The following is an 18,738-nucleotide window of genomic DNA, read 5'->3' as shown; positions in this document are numbered from 1 at the left end:
CCATTTATGTATCAAATCTTCAAGATTGTGTCCAGCATCTTCTACTTGGTCAAGCTAATCCATTGACCAGGACTGGAATCTTGCCAAGACTAATCTAGCCATGTTGATCACCTGTCCACCATGGACCTTGGCAAAGTGAGCGAGTTTCAGGCCTTAGTGAAATTGTGTAAGCAGGATCTGAGCATATTGTGCCCTGAGGAGATGTGCTTCCTGAAGGAGTGGGAAGAGAACATGGGGAAAATGTCAGGGAATATAAAACAGTAACAGGACAGAGGAAAAAATAAAGACAGATGAATCATGAGTGAGGAAAGTGATATAGAAATGGATGATGAAGGTGTAATTGAACAAGACGATGATGGCCCAAATAGGTGAGAGATGAAAATGTAGAGATAACTGAAGAGATGATGGGTTAAGCAAATGAAAAGAAAGAGACTGGCATGGAAGTCTTAAATGGTGGTGAATTAAAGAAAGACATTTACTTGTTCACAGATGTCATCAAGGTAAATCATTGGCTGGCCATACTGTATGCCAAGAGAGCCTGAGTCTTCAACAAATTATGGAATCCAAATGCTGCCAATTGAGACTGTGACAGAGCCATTGAAATAAATCCTGATTCAGCTGAGACTCACAAGTTGCAATGGAAAACACACAGATTCTGCACAATGGGGAAAAGGAGCCCATGATCTTCCCCTTGTTTGTAACTGGATTATGATGATAATGCTAGTGCACTGCTGAAAGCAGTCCAAGAAGGGCCAGAAAATTGTTCTTTCCTTAAAGAAAGCACAGAAAGGATCAAGAAAGCTCGAGAAATGTATTAGAGGGCCCTGAGTGAGGATGAAGTTTGAGGACAATCAGAATCTCAGTATGGCACTTTTCAGTAGGCTTTTTGAGGAATGCCTAGAATATTAGGAACATGTCTGGATGTCAAGAATGCCTGGGTACAACGAAATTCTTGGTCATCCACACATTCTTGCAGCATGCTAGATCCAAGTTATTGTGGCCTTCCAGGGTGTGACCCAGAACTCATAAATATGTAAAAATAGCAGTGTAACCCAAAGGTTACAAATCTTATCAGTATATTGTCAGTTAAATTTGGAGGTCAAGCATAAAGCCCATGTGACAAAGTCCTTGTTGAAGGAAGATCAACCTAGGATGCTTAGGGGATGTCACTGTAGTGTATCTCTGACCTTCTCATTAGGAACGGTGAGGTGCTTTGAATATAATCCCTTCTCCTGTGCAGGGAATACAGCTAAGCACTTCGCAGTGTTTTGCCATTATGTATTCATTCAGATAATGTTTTCCCACAAGAAATTACAAACTTTACTTTTTAAACCTTGAAAATATTTAAAACAAATTAAAAGGGTGTTGATTCCTCCATTTTCTTTACTAATTATTTTGAGGTTTCTCTTTGGATGATCAGGCAACAAAGATATGCACAGAAAATTTATTGCTCTAGTGTGAGTGAAATAGAAGTTTATTAGTGGGAAGCAAATAAAACTCATTTAACTATGTTAAGTTCGAGTTGGATATTGGTTAGGAAGGCATTTTTGTTTTTTAAAATGCTTTTTAAAATCTTTTAAAACTTAAAGTGTTGCATTTAAATTTTATAGATCTGAAGGGATGAGTTTTTGTTGTATTTCAGTAGAATTGAATTACTTCAGTGTGTTCATGTCCAGTGTATCAGAAGAATATTTCAATTATTTTCCACATAATGCGAAAATGAGATTGTATCCAATTCCATTCTCCATATTAATAATACTGTGATGAATATTTTGGATATACTTTTATATGATAGCGTGAAAGACATTCTTTTAAGTAGGGAATTCAAATTAGAGGTCTAGTGACTGTTGTGATTAGATTTGCTTTACACATAGCCTTAAAGTATCATGGTTAGCATCATACATACATTATAATGACAACCCAAACTAAACCCATGGAAATAAACATTGTAGAACCGACTTAATAAGAGTGCAATGTCGGTGCTTATTCGATCACAAGTAAATTGATCTACTTCATTAGATTAGATTAAAATGATAGTCATTGCCTAAAAATGATTATTAAGTTCTCCTAAAACTTTTAGTAGTTGCTCTTGAGGTTAAAATATATACTCTTAACTTTGTGCAGACTTTTAGCATTAATAATATTGTATTCATGTAAAATGTAGAAGCTTTGGAACCATACCTGTTCATGTAATTCCCTCATCCTTCATTGTTACATATGTTACATGTACATATGTTATAGAACTTTCTAACAATGTCACCATTTTGCTTTAAACAATCATATTTATTGTTTAGAATGCAGCAGAGAAAATAGTCTTAAATATTTGCCATTTCTAGTGTTTTCTATTCCCTCTAAGAGGCCCACGCTTACTTCTGGTATTGTTTCCCATTAATCCAAAACCTGTTAGCATGTCTCATATTACAGGTTTGCATATGACAAATGGTCTCATTTAAAAAAATTCAAAATGTCTTCACCTTGCTTTTATCTTTGAGAGACAGTATTTCAAGCTATACAAGTTTGTACTTGCTGGGTGCTCATGTCTCATGCCTGTAATCCTAACAATTTGGGAGGCTGTGATTGGAGAATCAAGGTTAAAGGCCGGCCTGACCCAGTAATTCATGAGGTCTGCAACTCCAGAAGAAGAGCAAACTGGACTGGAGGTGTGATGTAAGTGAAAGAAGGTGCCCTGAATTCAAACTCAACTCCACCAAAAAAGTTTGTATTTTTATTTCCTACTTTAGAAGTAAAAGTTTATGGTTTTATTTTTTCTTCAAAACATTGAATATGCCACTCCAATATTTTCTGTTATCCACACTTTATTTTATTGATTCATTTGTTGTTTGTATTTTTATTACCATATTATTATTGTAGAGGGACCACCGTCATTCTCATTTATCTCCTCTACCCCTGTCCTTAGAAGAGTTACAACAGGTCAAGTTGTTCCCTTTTTATACATGAGTACATAATATTTCCAGCATATTCACCCTCCTTCACCCTTTCCTTATGTCCTCCTCCATTTACATTTACCACCCCTTGGAAGGACCTGTTTTACCTTAACTTTTCACAAAAAGACATTTTTATTTGCTTAAGATAGTTGTACAGGGAGTTTCATTATGATGTTTCCGGTATATACGTATGATATTCCAAACTGGTTTATCCCTTCCATTATTTTTCCTTTTAGTAGGATATATTAATTATGCAGGGGGGATTTATTGTGCAATTCTGAGTATCCTTACATTCATTGTACATTGGTTAGACAGCCCCCACAATCCCCTGCACCCTACAAGTCCCTCCCCACCCCACTTAAAGCAATTGGAATGGGTTTCATGTTGCTATTTTGTATATGCATATGAAGCCTATTAACCGTATTTCCTCACGTTCAGGTCCTCCATTCTCCCTCCTGCCCTCACAAGAACCCTCCCACACTGTACCTATTTTACAGTCTTGTCTTTCATTATTAAGAGTGGAGAAAATGGACACCCTTATCTCATTCTTGACTTTATAAGAAATGGTTTCAGTTTTTCTCCATTTAGTATGATGCCGTCTATAGGCTTCTCATATATAGTCTTCATTATGTTGAGGTACATTCTTTCTATACCTAGTTTCGTCAGCATTTTTATCCTGAAAGGATGTTGAATCTTGTTGAAGCTTTTTCAACATACTGTGCCTTTTTCTTTGCTTCTGTTAATTTGCTGTATTGCATTAATGTTTTGTATATGTTGAACCATCCCTCCATCCTGGGATAAAACCCACTTGATCACGGTGTATGATATTTATAATATGTTGTTGAATTTGGTTTGCCAGTGTTTTATTAAGAATTTTTGCCTCTGAGTTCATTTAAGAAATCACACTATAATTCTCTCTCTGTCTCTTTTTTTTATTGTGTCCTTGTCTATTTTTGGGATGAGTCTAATACTGTCTTCATGGAATGAGTTTAGTATTGTTCCTTCCCTTTCTATTTCATGGAAAAGTTTGAAATGTGTTGCCATTACTCCTTCTTTAAAGGTCTGGTAGAATTCCACAATGGATCTTTCTGATTCTGTTCTTTTGTTTTATGGGGAGACTATGGCTGCTTCAATTTCATTGCTTATTATAGATGTATTTAAGTGATTTATATCATCTTGGTTCAATATTTTGGAGGTCATATGTGCCTAGAAGTTTGCCCATGTCTTCTAGATTTTTCTATTTACATAAAAATGGGTTTTCAAAGTAATCCTCATGATTCCCTGGATTTCCTTGATGTTTGTTGTGATCTCCCTTTTTTACTTTGAATTTTATTAATTTGGGTCTTTTCCCTCCTCATTTTAGTCAGATTTGCTAGGGGTTTGTCAATCTTCTATATCCTTCTATGACCAATGAGTCAACAAAGTTATAAGGGAGAAAATGAAAAAGTTCCTGGAATTCACTGAAAATGAAAGCACAAACTTACCAGAATTTATGGGATACAGCAAAGGCAGTGCTAAGGAGAAATGCATTTGTTACAAACAAAAAGATCTCATATAAAAGACCTAATACTGCATCTCAAATTCCTAGAAAAATAAGAAGAATCTAAACTTGAAACTAGTAGAAGTAGAGAAGTAATAAAAATAAAGGTTGAAATCAATGAAATAGAGACCACCGTCAAGAAAAGAAAAGAAAAACACTTACAAAGAATCAACAAAACAAAAAGCTGGTTTTCTGTTATTTGTATTTTACAGGTGAAGTCATTTGCTAACATTGTAGCTCTCCTATGCATAATGTATTGCTTTTCTTCCTGTTTTCAGACATTCTGTGTGTTTGGTTTGAGTGTTATGGTCCTACAATGCTATTCATTGAATTTATACTGCTTGAGTTTTATTAAGATCAACATATTTACATATTTTTATCTTCACCAATTTGGTTACTTTTTTTGGAATTTTCATTCCATTTTCTCCTGTGGAGATTGTACTTTTTCAAATAGTCCCACATATTCTTGAGGTCTTTTACTTTTTCAATGTTTTCTTTGTTTTTCTCAGTAGACAATTTCTATTATAAGTTTAGTGACTTTACCCTGTCTTCTTTGTTTCTTCCAAGCTTCTTCCATGGCTTTAAAAAAATTTAGAGATAGGTGTGGAGGCTCATGTCTTTAATCTCAGCTATGTGAGAGGTGTATGTAGGAGGATCAATTCCTGAGGCTAGCTCTAGGCAAAAATCCCAGACCTTCCTTCCTTATCTGAAAAATAAATGATGCAAAAAAAAAGGGGTGGAGGTGTGGCCCAAATAATAGAGTGATTGTCTAGTCCCTGAATTTCTCTTTCCTCCTTCTTCCTTTCCTTGCTTTCCTCATTGTCTTTTGTCTCTCTGTCTCTTCCTCTCCTCCTTCCTTCTCCCTCTTCCCTCCATCTTTCTTTCTCTCCTTCCTTTCTTATTTGCCTTCCTTCTCTCCCTCAATTCCTCCCTTCCTTCCTTCAATCTGTCTCTCTCCTTCCTTACTTCCTTCTTTCCTTTCCCTCTATTTATTTCTTTTATCTTTCTTTCTCTTATTCTTCCTCCCTTCTGCTTTCTTTCTTTCTTCATCTTTCCTTCATACCTTCCTTTCTCTCTTTTTTCTCTTTCTTCCTTTCTTTTTCCACCTCTCTCTGATTCCCTCCCTTTTCCCCCCTCCCTCCCTCCCCTCCATCCATTCCTTTCTTTCTTCTTTCCTTCCCTTCCTCTCTCATGCTATTTTTCATTCTATCTCTTTCTTCCTAACCCATCCCTCCCCTCCTCCCTCTCTCTAGGCTTCACAGAATATGGTAGAAGATTCAACTGGATGAAAATTTGATGATGAATCATCTTTTTTAAATTCAAAAAAACTCACTTTCTTTTTTGTTTCATTTTAGCATTTTTACACTTACATGTGTATATAGACGTGCATACATTGTTTGGTCCACCTTCCCCAACCCTACCACATCCACCCCCTCCCCCACTACCCAGGTCTGCATGGAGAAAGAGGCTAACCTGGCCAGATCTTGTGGCATGATCTCCCTACTGGTGCCACAACTGCAGCAGAATCTGTGAGAGGAGGATTGGAGTCTTAGGTCCTGTAGGACAAAAAGGCTTTCCAGGCACTGCTTGCCTGTTTTGGCTAGGTCTCTCCTTCTTGCTCCCCCATGTGAAAGGGAGTTTCAGGCTTGTGGAAAATTCCCTAGGCAGGAACTTGTTTGACGGGATTTTCTCCTGTTAGATGGCCACCATTTCTTAATGTAGACCACTTGCTGGGTTGGAAACTCCGTAGAGGACAAATATTTAAAGACAAAGCTGTCTGTGTGGTTTCTCTTGAAGGATCAGTTCGGCAGCCACAATGATTCTTTCCTGGAAGAAGGGACTGTCTCTACCCATGTTCTTCATGATTCTGACTGGCTTCTCGTGTTTTCTGATGGAATTTGGTTCAATTTTTATGGGAGATTTGGCTCTAGCAGGGTGCCTTTTGGTGCTAGATTGTGAGAAATGCTGGGCCTGGGTTGCCTTGTTCTGTTGGGTGTTTTGGTGGTTTGCTTGTTCTATTGGTTATTTCTTTTTTGCTTTTCTACTCTTTGGGTCCAACCAGCTGATTTTCTTATCAGTGATCAGAGAACTCTTAGTGCTGCAACTTATAACTTTCAGGTTGAAGACTAGGGACAAACAGGTCTGTATCCTTTTTTCCAAGTACATACAATATTTATTGTCAAGTGTATATCAATATTTGCTATGAAAACTTTAATTTTTTAATGTTCATTAGCTTCAATTTTGTCTTTGTTCTTCCATTCCTTCTACTCTAAAAACATTTTTATTACCATATATTCATTATACAGGGAATTTCAATGTGGCATTTCCATATATGCTTATGACGGACCTTGTTTAAAGTCACACCTCCATCATTTCCCTCATCCTTCTAAGACAATTTTAATAGATTTTATTGTTCTGTTTTCATACAAGAATACAAAATACAGTGGTTATATTCACATTTATTCATTATCTCCACTCACTCTCTTGTCTCTCACTAGTATCTACTTTGAACAGGACCTGTTTTACACTCCTGTCCTTTATTTTTTAGGGGATATATTTTTGCTCAAAAAAGGTTCACCATGGTATTTCACCCATGACTATATTGTACTTTAATCAGATTAATCCTTTCTAATTCTCTGTCTTTCCCTATCCATCCTATGCCCCGTTATTCAGCTTTTTTGGGGGGGCATTTCATTATATATGCAATGTATTTCAGTGCTAGTCACTATGATTTTCTTTTCCATTCCACCTTCCATAATCCCCTCAAAAAGTCCCATGTTACAAACATGTTATAAATATGTATATTGTATATAATATATATGATCATATAGTTATTTGTATACACATTTATCTTTTAGGTTTGATTCCTCATATGAGAAAACATGTGGCCTTTGTCTTTCTCAACCTGGCTTACTTAGCTTAATTTGATGATCTCCAATTCCATCCATTTAACTGAAAATTATCTAATTTAATTCTTTACAAAGAATTTCATTCTTTATATATATAGCTAAAGAATATCTATGTCTATAGATATATCATGTATATATATATACATATATGTATATCACATTTTCTTAATCCACCAATTGATGGAAGGGTATCTGGGTTGTGTACATAGCTTAGCTATTATATATAGTGGTGTAATAAACATGGATGTGCAAGTGTCTCTATTTTATACTGACTTACATTCTTTCAGCCTTATGCCCAGGGTTGGTAAAACTGGATTGTATGGTGGTTCTATTTTATTTTTCTGACTAGCCTTTATATGGCTTTCCATAGTGGTTGCACTCATTTACATACCCATCAACAGTGTATAAGGGTTCCTTCCTACCCTCCTTCTTGCCAGCATTTGTTGTTTTTGTTATTAAAAACAGTCTCTCTGACTGGAATGAGGTGAATGTTCAATGTCACTTTGATTTGTATTTCTTTTATGGCCAGGGAGGTTGAGTTTTTTCATGTAACTATTGCCCATTTGTTCTTCTTTTGACAATTATCTGTTCAGTTTATTTGCCTGTTTTTTCACTGGATTGTTGATATTTTTGTGAGTTAAGATTTTGAGCTCCTTGTACTGTGGTTATTAATAACTTGTGAGATGTACACTGCAAAGATTTTAATGCATTCATTCCATGGGCAGTCTCTTCAGTCTAGTAAATATTTCTTTGCAGTGCAGAAGCTTTTTAGTTTGATGCAATCCCATTGCCAATCTTCTCTCTTATTTGCTGAGATTTTAGAGTTCTAATCAGAAGTTGTCACTTATGCCTGTATATTCCAATGTATTCCCTTTTCTTTCCTGCCATAATTTCTATGTTTCGGGTCATACATCAAGACCTTTGATCCACCTTAAATTGATATTAGTGCAGTGTGAGACAGGAATCTAGTTTCAGCCTTCTACATTTGTATGCCCAGTTTTCCAGGTCCATTTGTTGGGTTCTTTTGTCAAGAATCAGATAGCTTGTGTTGTGAAGATTTATCTCTGGGTCTTTCTCTTCTATTGGTCTTTGTGTCTGTTTTTGTGCCAGTACCATGCTGTTTTTATTACTATGGCTCTATAGTATAATTTGAAGTCATGCACTGTGGTACCTGTAATGTTTCTGTTTTCGTTCAGGATTGCTTTGGCCATTAGAGGTTTTTTGTGCTTCCATATATAAACTTTAGCATTGATTTTTCTATCTCTGTGAAGAATGTCATGGGAATTTTAATAAGGATTGAATTGATCATATAGATTGATTTTAAGAGTATAGCCATTCAGAATATCATTCTAGTAATTTATGCACACAGGAGATTTTTCCATCTTCTGATGTATTCTATGATATCTTTCTCTGTGACTTACAGTTTTTTGTTCTAGACATCGTTAACTTCCTTCATTAAATTTATTCCTAGATATTTTTGTGGTTATTATGAATGGAACATTTTTCCTGATTTCATTCTCATTTTATTATTTTTGGTGTATAGAAAAGCTACTGATTTTTATGTATCAATTTTGTATGTTAACACTTTGCTGAATGTATTTATAAGATCTAATAGTTTAATAATGGAGTTTTTAAGGTTATAGGTATAAGATGATATCATTTGGAAATAGGGATATTTTGATCTCAGCTGTCTCTATTTAAATCCCTTTTATATCTTCCTCCTGTCTTACTGCTCTGGTAGGAATTCCAGTATTACATTGAATAAGAATGGGGAGAGTGAACACCCTTGAATTGATCCTGATTTTAGAGGAAATGGTTTCAGTTTGTCATTTTTACTATGATGTTGGCTGTAGCTTTATCACATATAGCCTTTATTATGTGGAGGTACGTCCCTTCTATTCCTAGTTTCTATAGAGATTTTATCATAACTTATTAAATTTTTCCAAGGGCTTTTTCTGCATCATTTGTAATTATCATAATTTTGGCATTAATTCTATTTGTAAGCTGTATTACATTTATTGATTTGCATATATTGAGCCAGCCTAGCATCCCTGGGATGAATCCAATTTGATCATAGTGTATGATCTTTTCAATGTGTTGTTTGAATTTGGATTGTACATATGTTCTTGAGAATTTTTGCATCTATGTTCAAGGAAAGACTGATCTGTAATTCTCTTTGCTGTATCCTTGTCCAGGTTTGAAATGAATGTAATACTGGCTTCACAGAATGAGTTTGGCAGTGTTCCTACCCTTTCTGTTTCATGGGAAACTTTGAAAGTGTTGGTAGTAATACTTCTTTAAAAGTCTGGTGAATCCTTTGGGTCCTGGGCTTTCCTTCAGGAGATTCTTCATTATTGCTTAATCTCATAACTTATTATAGATCTATTTAGTTGGTTTATATACTCTTGTTTTAATTTTGATAGGTCAAATGCATCTGGAAACTTATGCATTTCCTCTAAATTTTGCAATTGATTTGAATATAGTTGTTAAAAGTATTCCTTCATGATCCTCTGGATTTTTTGATAGTTGCTGTGGTACTCAACTTTTCATCTCTAGTTTTATTTAGTTCTTTTTCTTCCTCCTTTCAGTCAGATTGGGTAAGTGTTTGTCAACATTTTTTTTAATCAAACAACCAAGTGTGCTGTTTCCTAAATGTTCTAGTAGGGTATGTTTTCATTTACATTAGACTGTAGCAACTTCATTATTTCTCCCCTATTTCTTCAATGTTCCACTGATTATTCAGCAATGTGTTGTTCAAACTCCATGTATTTGATGTTTTCTGTTTTTTCTTTTGGTGCTGATTTCTAGTTTTATTCCTTTATATTCTAATTGAATATAGGGAGTTTTTTTTTTTTTTAACTTATATATATTTGCTAAGATTTGGCTTGTATTCTAAAATATTTTGGAGAAAGTTCCATGGGCTGCTGAAAGGAATTTTTATTGTGCAGTAAGTGAATGAAGTACTATGTAAATATTTGTTAAGTCCCTTTTGGTCTGTTGTGTCTGTTAATTTGAGGGTTGTTTTTTTTTTGACCTATATATTTTTGATAGTGGAGTATTGAAGTCTTTTACTATTATTGTTTGGAATATATCTGTAGTTTTGAATCCAGTAGTGATTTTTTTTAATGTAGTTGGATACACTGACAATTGGTGCATATTTGTTAATAATTATTATTCCATCTTGATGAATTGTTCTCATTGTTAATATGAATTGACTTTTATTGTTTCTTCTGATTAATTTTAGTCCTAAGCCTTCCTTATGAAATAGGAATATAGGTAACACTTGCCTGCTTTTGTGGGTCCAGTTGCTTGTAAGATCTTTTCCATACTTTTCTCTAAGCCACCATTTGTCTTTGCCAGACAGTTGTGTTTTTTGTGAGCAATAAATCCGTGCCTTTTAATTTCATTTTTAATTCTGTGTGTTTTGATTGAGGAATTGAGGCCATTTACATTCAGTGATAATATAGACATATATGTAGTATTTTAGTCATTTTGTTGTTTTTCACGGGTTTACATTTCCCTATTCTGTCTTTGCTAATCTGCTTGGCTAGTGTTCATTTTTCTTGCATTTTCATTGCTGTATCTCTTTTACATCTCCGAGTTGGATTCTTTTTAGTATTTTCCACAGTGTTTCTTTTAGGGGGACAGTACTGGGGTCTGAACTCAGAGCCTCATGCTTCATGTTTGCTACTCAGGATATCTTGCCACATTAGCTACTCCACCATCACTTTTTTTGTGATTATTATTTTTTTTTTGACAGAGGGTCTCATGTACAATTTGTCTGGATCTTACTTCAAATCACAATCCTTCTGTTTTTAATTTTTATTTTATTCATATGTGCATACAATGTTTGGGTCATTTCTCCCGCCTTCCCCCACCCCATCCCTTACCCCTCTCCCCCTCCCTCTCCTCCTTATGCCCTTGCTACCTAGCAGAAACTACTTTGCCCTTATTTCTAATTTTGTTGAAGAAAGAGTATAAGCAATAAAGGAAGGACTAAGGGTTTTTGCTAGTTGAGATAAGGATAGCTATACAGGGAGTTGACTTGCATTGATTTCCTGTGCATTGTGTTACCTTCTAAGTTAATTCTTCTTGAACTAACCTTTTCTCTAGTTCCTGATCCCCTTCTCCTATTGGCCTCAGTTGCTTTAAAATATCTGCTTTAGTTTCTCTGCATTGAGGGCAAAAAATGCTATCTAGTTTTTTAGGTGTCTTACCTATCATACCTCCCTTGTGTGCTCTCACTTTATCCCACAGTCCTCTTGATCTCTACCTTCTGAGTAGCTAGGATTACAGGCGTGAGCCACCAGCACCTTAGTGCAGTGCTGGTTCGATAGTTATTAATTTTTTAGTTTTTGTTTATTGTGTAAGTTTTTATTTCCCTTTCATTTATGCAGAATACTTTTGAGTCGTCTAGGTTGACAGTTGCTTTCTTTGAGTTTGAAATACCCTCTTGCATGTAGAGTGTGTGAGGAGAAATCTGCTGTTATTCTGATGTGTTTGCCTTTATATGTGACTTGTCATTTCTTTTTTTGCAGCTCTCAATGTTATTTCTTTCTTCTTTGTATTTATTGTTTTAATTGTAGTATGTCTGGGGGTGTTTCTTTTCTAATCCTGACTGTGTGGTGTTCTTAAAGTCTCCTGTAACTGATTGTCCCTCTCCTTCTCAAGACTGGGAAAATTTTCTGCAATTATGTTTTTGAATAAGGTGTCCATGCCTTTTCTTTTATCTCTTCTCCTTCTTCTATGTTTCTGATTTTTGGGTTTAGTCTTTTGATGGTGTCCCACAGTTCTTGCATATTCCTTTCATGTTTTCTTAGTATTTTCATTGCCTTTGAATTACTGATGTAATTCCCTTGTTTATCTTTAATTTCTGATACTCTCACTCTTTTACAAAGAATTTTGATTGAAGGTTTTTTAAAGAATATTAATTTTTTCATATTCATGATTTCAATTTGATTTTTGTCAGGACTTCTATATCTTTATTGAATTCTTCTTTCATATTGCATTGTCTTCTTCATTTAATTCAGGTGTTTGTTTGAAATTTTTTTGAGTTCAGTCACTTATTTATTTGTATCCACTTTTAATTCATTCAGTTGCCTATACATTTCACTGATGAATCGTGTCATTGTTTTTGATATTGTTGTTTGAAATGTCTTCCTCTTCACTAGCATTTAAGTTCTTTATAGTGGAGTTGATGGCTTTTGGAAGAGAGATCTTAGTTTGTCTTTTCATAGAATTTATTCTGTTATGTTGGGATTTTTGCATCTGTGACCAGGTTTTTGGTTAGGGGTTTCAACCCACTGTGTCCTTTTAGTTAGTAATTATGTACTGATTATTTCCAACAATGTAGTGACCTGTTTGTGTTTTAGGTTCTTGTCACTACACTGGTGGTGTGTGGTTCATTAGTTAAATATGCAACTTCATTGTCCAAGGTGCTGTTCAGGTCCTTACTCTACTCAGGAAGAGGCAGAAGCCTGGCTGCAAGAGCTATCACAGGTGATAAATCACTATCTTGAGATTGTGATTCCTAATGAAGTCCAGTCATTGTTTCCACTTTAATATTTTTAGAGGAGAGAAGGAGCAAGGAAAAATATTCATGATCTAGGAAGACCTAAGTTAATAAAGGTGCTAATGGGAAAGAGATATGTGGGGCAACACTAATGAATAATATAGTATATATGGTTTTATAAGGCATGAAGGGGTGGTGACGTAGGGTTAGTGAGAAAGTGGGATGAGGTAGGTAGGAAACACCTCATTAATGTTCTCATCAGAAGGGAGATGAAGAAACTTAAACAAGCGCAAAAAAATTGAGGAAGAAAGATTTTTAGGCAATCTAGTTAAGCTACCAAAAGGGGAGGTAATAAAAAAGTATTATGGATGGATAGTTAGAAATAGAAGCAAACTAGGAGGAAGAGAGCAGTAACTGGAGAAGGAAGGAAAGTATTAATGTGGGAGAGCAATAGGGAAAGAATGGAGAAGATATGGTTTAAGATTTAATTCTGAAAGGCAGATGTCATGGTTCATATATAATGACTACAGAGAAAAGGAAGGCATGGAAAGCAGAATTAAAAAGAAAATGAGAGAGAGTATAAAGTTATCCTAATCAGATAAGCAAATTATTCAAAAAATTGCTTAAAGATAAAAGTAATCAAAACTCAACAGTGACAAAATGAGCATATTTTTAAAAAAATCAAAGTTTTTGTTGCTTTATTGATTTTCTATTTATCATCATCATCTGTCATCTATCTTTCATCTACCTTACTACTTACCTACATTCCTATGTTTATTTATTTTTTCCTTCAGGTTTGGAATCTTTCAAGCTAACACTAGTCAGTATGGTTCTAGATTCAACTCTGGAATAGGGTCTGGGCTTGTAATCAGGGTAGGGGCTGGGCAATCTCCAATGAAGGATTATGAAGTCTGAGCCTTCAGCCTGCCAAGTCTCTCAGTTCTTAGTAAACTTGCAGTTTCTTTTCCCAAGTCCCCAAGGTCTCACAGTCAGTTGTGTGTTTTAGTACTTCAATTTCTCAACAGTGGCTAAAAGCCATGTTCTATCCAAGGTAAGGACTCTAACTTTTGTCTCAGAATGGAGTTCTATAAGGCTGTGTCCTTTTCTTTCTGTTTTTATTTCTGGATTCTCCACAAATTAAGAATCAGTGCATGGGTTGCTCTGAAAATTCTGTCCCCATCCATATGGGCTCCTGTCAGACAAGCCCACAGTCCCATTTTCTGCTTTGGGCACTGTTACCAATACACTTGTTGGTTATTGATGTAATCAAAACTACTTTGCTATGGGTACTTACTACCTTAGGAGTTATGCAGGGAGTTAGGTGAGTGCATTGCTGTTTACTGGGGTTATCTGTGAGGAATTATGGTGATGTTATTCCATTGCTATCTTGCCATCATGCAAATCACTTTTTTTTAATTTGTGGTACTCAGGGCCTCACATTTGCTAGATAGATGTTCAGCCACTTGATCCTCTCCACCAGCCCTCATGCTCTGACTCATAATTTGTGCCTATTTACCAACCATTCTACTCCTTAAAGTACACTTTCGGCACTCTATGGCTTCAGGTATGAACTGGAAGACTAGGGTCTGTTGTAAACCAAGGAAAGAAATTATAATGAATGAATATGTAGAGAGAAAGTAAAACGATTTCTCAGCAGGAAGAAGAAGATGGCAGTTTTAGAGCACTCTTTGTTCAGAAACCATGACAAGCTGAGAAATATTCCAGACAATTTGATAATCTGTTTTGGAATGATTATGCTTTTTGCTTCTTCCAAATTTAAATATGTTTTTTTTCTTCATTAATTCTCTCTACAAATGTATAGTGAGAAATATTGTAATTTTGTTTACTTTTGTAGGCTACTTGTAAACTTTCACTGTTCTTTGAGATTTAAATCCTTGCAGAAATGGAATCTACTGTAAAATTTGGATTATTATTGAGCAGTACATGAACTGTTGATGGACAGTTAAAGGGCTAATGATGATTACTTAATTGAGCTTATAAAATTTTATATATGCAGATGAAGAGTGATACATATAATTTTATTCCCAACTCCTTGTGGCCATGTAAAAGCTTTGATTTAAATTGTATGTGGATAAATAATTTTTATAATTGATAAACATGGATGGTAATAGTATGTGTGTATACAGAATTCATTATTCTAGACAGCTTGAAAATGAATGTCCTAATCCTTTTGGGAAAGATATATTATAATATGTAGTTTTTGTTTTATATTCATTTTAGTCTTTTTCCATTTATAGCTTATATGAATTTTAAATGCCATACTATTTTAATAGCAATATATGTATTAAATATTTACATAATTTTACACTGATAGGGTTCTATAAAATCAAAATAAGTTGAAGAATAGTGCTTTACATAATAGAAGATTTTCAAAGTACACTTTTAAAAATGGTACCTAATGGGGAAGTTTACCTCAAAATAATTCATAAAATCTTTCAGTTCAATTGAGCAGAGGTAAAATGTTCAAAATATTCATGCTTGAATAAGTTTGAAGAACACACTTGACATTGGGAAGAACAGAAAGAAATCTGACTGCATAGGAAAAAATTGGTTCTGGGATACAATAAAACACATGTATGTCTGAATTAATAGGGTAATATTGGTGGTTGCATTTCTTATGGCTTCTAACTTGTACAGTAAGAGGAGTGCACTCTCTCCACCATACTGCTTAAATTTTTTATCTTGCCCTATTTTTTTTGCTAGCATATTTCACAATATACTTCTAGTCATATTTCTTGTCTTTTTCAGTCTTCTCCCAGCTGAAATGTAAGTCCATGTCCACAGGTGCCTCCATCTGCTTTGCTTGTTAATGTACCAAATAACTACAACAGTGCCTGAATAAAGTGACAATTAGATAAATATTAGTTGAATGACCAATAACAGAGTCCTGGGTTGACCTCATTTTGACTTACTACAAGTAAGTGTGATGAGTGATTCTGAGACTTTGATTCCAAAATAATTTTTATTTAAAGTGTTGAGTGGAGTATGCCTTTCAGTGTGAATTCATACAGAGCTTTCAGTGAAGAAGCCACGCTGAATTAGCCTCACTGCTCTCTACAGGTTCATATGGTATGCAAGTGTGGATCTGTTTTCCTCTTGCTTATGCATTGCTCTCTAAAAGTCATCCATTTGTTCATTCCATTTTTTTGTACTTAGTATTCAAACAGGTTGTGAGTGTGGAAAAGATTTCTAAGTGGCAGAGGCAATCTTGGTTACCTACTAGATATTTTATAAATATACTGGAGAGGATCATTCTGCTATTGAGATTTAATTTTCAAGATATTAGAAAGCTTTTATGGGCAGTAAAGGAGATAGAGTTTGGAGGATCACAATCTGAAACTTGCCTGGGCAAAACCAGGAGACACTATCTGAAAAATAAACTTAAAAAAAGGCAAAAAGACTCAAGTGGTAGAAGATTTTCCTAACCAGCAAGAGGCCCTGAGTTCAATCTCCATTACTGCCTCCCATTTCTTCCAAAAAGCTTTTCAGTTTCAGGAGTCATTAAATAGGAATATTATTCTAGTGTAAGTTTCTAAAATTTTTTTCTTAAGTTGTGATTATCTGATCATTTGCTGAGAGTCAGATGTGAAGAAATACTCAGGGGTGCATTTGGTGAAAGATGCATTGATAGTGACAAAATACCTGAGATAATCAGGTTAAAGGGAGGAAGGTGTATTTTGGCTTATGGTTTCAGTCAATGGTGACTTGGTTCTATTGCTTTGGATTTGTGGCAACTTAGCATGTCATGTAGCAGCACTTTGCAGAGGACAACTAGTCACCTCATGGCAGAGAGAGTGTGGGGGGACCAGGTCCTAATATCCCCTCAAAGGGCCAGCCCGGCACATTCGGTTCCCTAACTTCCTTCCACTAGGCCTCACCTCCTAAAGCTTCTACCATCTCCTAATGGTGCCACAGGCTGGGGACCAAGCTTCAAAAATGGGTCAAATTATAACAAAAGGAATTAAAAAAAAACTCTTAGAGAAAGTAGACAAAAGTTGAAAGTGGACACTGTTTATGGTTTCTTTTTTCAAAATGAGGACTGTCTCTAAAGAAATGGCTTTATACTATATGTCTTATTAATGTGCTGAAAAAGACAAGTGACTTACCATTTGTTATAGGGCAGTATAAATTCCTTTGTTCTTGTATATTGTATAGTCTCAATGAGACTTTTGAATGTACTCATTTCTCATTTGGTTAAGTAACTTAATATTTTCAATGATTTCTGGTACAAAGCCAATGAAATACAGGAAAACAGAGTTCATATCTATTTGTACAAAAAGTTACTTTATTTCTTCCTCTCTTGGACTTTCCAATCATTTCTATACTCATCTAGTCTCAAGTTGTTGCATGTCTTTGACTCTTCTGTCTCCCAAATACATTCCCTCCAAAGAGTCAAAACCTGTTGATTTTCTCCTGTGCACCATTTTCTAGCTTCCTTCCTCTTGGCAGAACTCTCAATTATGTTCTTATATATAGTGTCATAATGGTATTTTACTTGTTCTGTATCCCTCATTTTTCTACCAACCCCACACTTCCAAAACAGATTAATTCTGTTTTCCAATTCTAGCTATACTATTTTCTTACAATAAAATGTAGTGTTTTTGTTGTTTCAGAGGATAAGTACAAATTCTCCAAATTGACCTAAACCATCCTCCACAATTCAAAAAGAATCATGACCAGTGGTTTCACCATTTTTTGCCTTACAATATCCTGTACAGCATATTAATGAGTTATCAAATGTCTTTAAAAATGAGCATTTCTTATAAGTTTATAATAAGTACTCCTTTTTAAACAATGTCTAGCGCAAATGTGATTACCTACTGATTCCTTTGAATGCTACATGTATTAACATCTCAGTTTCTTTTGTTCAAGATGTCGGTTTTGCCTACATTGTAAAAATGATTGTAAAAGAAGTAGAAAATATGCTATCTTCCTATTTTGGTCTATCAGTATTCTACTAAGCCTTCAAAATTACATCTCAAAGCTCCAACAATGGTGCTGCTTTGGACAATCTTCCTTGTTCTCACATCCAGATGCTTCCTGGATGCTCTTTGACAAAAGTATAGTTATTTGGATATTTATCTAATACTCTCTGAAACCTCAGAGGAAACCCTTAGAAGACAGATTTTTCTTACCTCTCTTTTAGTTCTTACAGTGACAATAATGTGTGAGTACTAAGCTATGAGATCAATGAATTTCTAGGGTTGGTTTGTTTCCGTGTTACACCATTGCTGTCATGTGCAAAGCCATAGAAGAAGTAAGTGAACTCACTCTGATTGGAAAAGGAGTGATTAATATATTCTTCTCAAATATTCTCTCTCTCACTACATCTTTCAATAGTATTACACACCTATGGCTCTGCTCAATCTTGTCTGAAAATTACAATATTCAGTTTCCATGTCACAGTTCAGGAGAGGCCTTTTCTATCACCTCCTCACTAGTTTACATGAAGTCTTAAATTCATGCTTGGAATAAACACTTTGTAAAAGAAAAGTATGTGAAAAAGAGTTGGAAAATTGCTTTGAATCATCACCAGCAGTAGTGCCAAGTTCTGCTCGTGCTGAGAACTATAACACCTCAATTGATAAAGGCAAAGGATATTCCTAAAATATACAAAAATTTCAGGAAAGACAGAAGAGGGAAGTGAAAGGAAAACAGTGGATGCTATTTGCTTTCAGATCTAATAATTGAGATTGATATAGTTTTCCACGAAGTTCAGTATGCTAACTGCATCTTATCATACAAATTCTATCTTTTATTCATTTTCTTTCTTCTTATCTTTCCTCCTCCCCTATGTCTCTCTCTAGCTTT

The 18,738-nt window shown here is 35.0% G+C and overlaps 1 protein-coding gene and 1 pseudogene across 1 annotated transcript in view; one reads left to right on the top strand and one right to left on the bottom strand.

The window, feature by feature from the left end:
• The window catches only part of LOC109677683 (prolactin-like), a 46,880-nt gene that overhangs the window by 16,628 nt on the left and 11,514 nt on the right, over positions 1 to 18,738 (bottom strand). The gene's annotated exons all lie outside the window — the stretch shown is intronic.
• LOC109677672 (putative protein FAM10A4) lies at positions 121 to 1,109 on the top strand (annotated as a pseudogene).

Source organism: Castor canadensis, chromosome 8 (genome assembly GCF_047511655.1).
Source record: "Castor canadensis chromosome 8, mCasCan1.hap1v2, whole genome shotgun sequence".
Taxonomy (NCBI): domain Eukaryota; kingdom Metazoa; phylum Chordata; class Mammalia; order Rodentia; family Castoridae; genus Castor; species Castor canadensis.
Note: the sequence above shows the minus strand (reverse complement) of the source record. Positions and strands in the feature narration are given on the sequence as shown.